Here is a 4976-nt window from a genome sequence, read left to right as displayed (position 1 = left end):
TAACACTCGACCAACAGTATTGGATCACCCTTTTATGTTACAAATATATGGAGGCTACAACAAAAACAAACCACATTGCTCATTTTATTATAGCCGAAAAGTATACGTACGTCCGACGAGTAAATCCCATTTAAGGATATTACTATTACAAACTACTACATAATGTTATATATCAAAGCTAATAAAAGTTGCTCTGTTAAAAAGTGAGGAACTTTTCCAAACTATTCAGTACGAAACGAGGTTCCATATAAGGAAACAGTCCGCCATTTTATATTTTCAGCATCCTGAAGAAAGAGGATGTAATATGTAAATGCAATATGAATAATATGAATACCCATCAACCAATGTCGTCGAACTTTCGAGCAATAACATTCATCTTAAAAAACGAAAAAAAACTGTCAATGTCAGGATAATATTCCGAAAAAACAGAAGCTTTCAGCAAGCATACGCAACGTCTTCATTTCTTTACCTTTTCATAAAACATTAATTAATTCTAAGTGATTGATTCTGAAATTAATTATATAATTGGCCCTTGCGGGCTTTCAAAAATTGGCATAATGGACGGTATTTCACGTCCACTATGACGAGGTATTGGTTAAAGTTTTCAACTAGCAATAATCGCACCTCAGATAAACTTCATTGGTTACGATATTACCACTGCGCAAGGCTAATTTATTAAATGAAAATCGTAGCAATTTAGGATTCAAGTTTATTGGATTTAATGAGAATTATTTGGTGAGCGAAATAATGAAATTATACTTGATGTAGAATATAGCAAAGATAAATAAGGAGAAACAAGATCACTTCGCACTGTTAGAGAAACTGAAAAGTTTAAATCAGCTTTTGGGGTTAAACATATTTGAAATCACATATTTCTTATGGAGATGGAGGGATGAAATGTGCAAAGACATTATGATATTTCACACAAGAAACAATGAATGAGAGATGAAGGGTGTTGTTCTTTTATAAAAGATATTTGGACGCCTTTGAATGCCGTTTTTTTTTGTACTTGAGTGAAGAAACATAAACGTAACAAAAAGCTAGCAGAAGAGGTAGCACTTTAGTTGGTTGCGATAAATATATTTGGAGGAAATATTACCAATATGAATAATATTTTATGTATGTGTGTAGATATGATGTGAACTAAAAGCAGCGGAAGCCCGGCAAGGATGCCAGCAACAGTGAGTCGTACAGGCCGATTTCGCTTTTGTCGCCCGTAGCAAAGACCCTTGAGGCCTTAGTCCTCCCCAGTATCAGAGATAGCTATCAAGTTGCCGATCATCAGCATGGATTCCGTAAGCAGCACAGCACGACAACAGTGCTGCACGCCATTACCACATATATTTGTCAAGGACTCAACCAGAGACAGCCGTGTGATAGAACAGTGATGGTGGCGTTTGACTTAACAAAAGCTTTTGATACCGTCAGGCACTCCACGCTGTTTGAGGACATTGAGCAGACAACCCTGCGGCCAAGCTTGAAACGTTGGATAGTCAATTGTATGTGTGGACGCCAGTCGTACGTGGAATTCATGAACAAGAAGTCCAAACCCCGTAGAGTGAAACAGGGAGTTCCCCAAGCTGGGGTGATATCTCCGGAACTGTTTAACCTCTACCTCTCCTGTATTCCGCCCCCTCCAGACGGCATCGAGATCGTAACGTATGCGTCAGGTACCTTCCCTGATGACATCTGTAAGAGACTGAACACCTATTTAACCGTTCTTAGCACCTTTTTCCACTCGAGGTATATGCCAATTTCCACCGCAAAATCTACAGCCACTCTGTTCACCAAATGGACAGCGCAGTTTGGACGAGAGTTGAATGTCATGGTCGACGGTAGCAGAATTCCGACCACAAACTGCCCCAAAATTATAGGGGTAACATTCGACACTACATTCAAGTCATGCGCACACGCCACAGCTATCTGCGACAAACTGAAAAGCAGGAACAAGGTCCTCAAGTCCCTAGCCGGCAGCACTTGGGGTGCAGATAAAGAAACCTTGTTGACCACATATAACGCCCCAGCAAACCAATCGTACCGACATCTTAACGAAATCGGAACAAAATTCGGACGATACGTCCGATGTCTGATCCGAAATCGTAACGATATCTTAACGAAAGTTGTATGAAGTGGTTGACATAATTTCGGAACGAAATGTCGGAGCGACATCGTATCGATTTCGATCCGATTTCGTAACGAAATCTGAAGAAAATCCTTTGGAAATTCGGAAAGGAAATTTCTTTCCGACATTCGTTCCGAAATCGGAACGAAATCGGCACAAAATCTGAATTATTTCCACTCCGAAAAATCGTTTAGAAATCGGAACGAAATCTGAACGACGTTGCTTCCGAAATTGTTCAGACGTGTCGGACATCCGACATTTGGTTTGCTGGGGCGATATGTCGGTCTGTGGTAAGCTATGCGGCTCCAGTTAGAATGCCGCCCTGAGAACAGCAACAGGCTGTATTTAGTGGACCATCTACATGAGGAGGCAAAGATTCTTCCAGTAAAGCAACACCATGAAATGCTTTCGTTGCAGTCCTTGCTTGGGTGTTACCGTGAGAGCCATCCCAATCACCATCTGCTGGCTAGGCCCGACACATTCAGGCATATCAGGAAGGATATTCATGCTCTAGAGAGGGAGGTCCAACAATATACGAGAGAACCCCTAGATCAACAGGCATATCAAGCAGGTTTAAATAGCATTCACACAGATGCAGTTGCTAAGGCCATAAGCAAAAATAGTGTGAAAAAAGTCCTCGGAGTACATCCCCCATATATCGCAGCTGAGGAGCGTCAGCTGCAACGACAAATCAGAGTAGTTTTGGCTCAACTACGCTGGGGATATTGCAGTCGCCTAAATTCTTATTGGGCGGAAATCGATCGCGCCGTGCCAAACCTACTCATCTAACTCCAGTGGATCTGTGGCTACATCCCATCGAAGCACCCATTTTCCTGGAACTGGATATAGACCCAGAGCCATATTGAACAGAAGAACGAACATACAAACATAATAATAAACACTGTTACAACAACAAACAACAACAACGAAAGTTTCGTGATGCTAGCGAACGCAGCATATAGGGTCACTCAGCAGTCAGTAACAACTAGTAGCTAATGATTAGAGTTGGCCAATTGAACGACCTAGTTCACTGTCCTAGTTCAAAATCGTATGAATAACGTCATACAAACTAACGTGTGATATTACGTATACACAGTTTGCCAGTTATTAATTTCGCGTCGCTAGATCAATGATTTCGACCACAGTGGTGCGCTCCAACCAGGCACGCATGGCTAAATCGACTCCAAATTACTTGAAACGAATTTCGTTCAAACATACGTGGTGTCTTAGACCATTATTTCGAAAAGCCACATTTTGGTCGGATAAAACTGTATTGCCTAAAAGCTGAGGGCTGGTTGAAAGGTTGACATGAGAACTCTAGAAGGGAGTAACCGATTTGGTCAAAATGTTGTACATCGCAACATTTCTTCCAAACTAAGGTAAAATCGGGAGATGAAATACATCGGTCGACACCACCTCCACAAAAGTTCAAACATTTTTGGTTAGGTGCAGTTTAAGAACTGTTCGAAAATGTGTTAGGGTTTAGTTGAGCAATTAAAATCAAAATGAAAAATCTGCCAATTGAACCGACTGATGAGAGGTATAATATAATCAATTCAGGCCCTGAAATTAGCTGAGCTAAAAACCTGGTAGGCTGCTATGATGATGATGATTGGAGTTGTTATTCGAGTAAAATATTCGTTTAATATTCTTGCACTTCCTGGGATACTGCATCGACGTAAAGTGGAAATTCCTCGTTTTAACTTACAGGAGAGCGTACCTACTCTGAAATATCAACCAATCCATATGTAGTAAATATAGAAAGCATTCGTAATGTGAAACTAATGGCTTTAATACTAGTTTGATGCTTCGAATTCATTCAGACTCTCGTGCATCTGGATTGCTTCATCTTTTAGACCAGAAGGATACCAAAAGCTTTGTGTTAAGTATTCATAATTGTTTTATAGGGTATTGCAAATATTCGAATTCCATAGGTTTGGTGTTCAGCAAACTTCAAATTGTAGCAAATACTAAAAAAAGTTATTTCTTGTAATCCTCGAGCTGATTGCAAATAGAAGAAGAAAAAAATACAGCTAAACAGCTAGTAAGCATAACATGGATGATGTTGCTGATGTCGGTGTGGTGGTGTTATTGTTATAAAGCTATTTTATGTGATCGTCGTCGTGTGATAATTTAACTGCGCCGTTTTAGCGACTGCACAAAAACCGTCTGTCTCCTAGTCTGTCCAGGAAACTGGTGATGAAAAACAGCAACAACAATAAAAAGCAATGAAAAACGTTCAACGTTTTACCTCAGAGTGCAGCTGCTAAAAGCCAAACAATTACAATTCAGAAATTGTTTGTCTGTGAGTGCACCACCACAATCCGCCAGTGAGCACTCGTGGTCGTCTCTAAAACATTGGCGTGGTATGAAAGTCTAATCGTAGTAAATCCATATGTATCTCGGTCTATGATCCATATATATATAGATATGCCGGTAGGAACTTTGTGCTATAGGGCCCAGCGAACATTGTGACCAACTGTATTGGCTAAAAATGTGAAATTTGTCAGGCAGAATAGACTATAATATCGATTTCGCCACAAATCCTCATATGTATGTTCTCGTAGTTTCTTGTATTAAAACAAAAAAACACTTCCCCCAATATTATATCGACCTGAGCCAAGCATAAGTGTTATTGATGGAAAAAATCCTTCCAAAAATACACTTAAAAACTCTCGAAAATAATAAAATATTCCCCATGGTTTGTTGTAAAAGACATAACAACAACCAATCGTCCTTCGTGGTTTTTCGATCTACTTTAGATTTATTTATCTGCTAAATAAGTTCAGATTTGATATTTCTGGCATCAAGAAGAAGATAGCGGTTATTTTTAAGTGGCCGTCGAAAATTTAGC

General features: G+C 39.8%; 1 non-coding gene across 1 annotated transcript; it reads right to left on the bottom strand.

The window, feature by feature from the left end:
• Window positions 1-528: 528 nt before the first annotated feature.
• LOC141396000 (U4 spliceosomal RNA) lies at window positions 529-669 on the bottom strand. The gene has a single exon (XR_012411097.1). It is a non-coding gene; the product is annotated as a U4 spliceosomal RNA (small nuclear RNA).
• Between the last annotated feature and the right edge of the window lie 4307 nt (window positions 670-4976).

Source organism: Musca autumnalis, unplaced genomic scaffold (assembly GCF_047663935.1).
Source record: "Musca autumnalis isolate F117 unplaced genomic scaffold, ASM4766393v1 scaffold_2, whole genome shotgun sequence".
Taxonomy (NCBI): Eukaryota; Metazoa; Arthropoda; class Insecta; order Diptera; family Muscidae; genus Musca; species Musca autumnalis.
The sequence above is the reverse complement of the archived record's forward strand: the minus strand, read 5'-3'. Positions and strand labels throughout refer to the sequence as shown.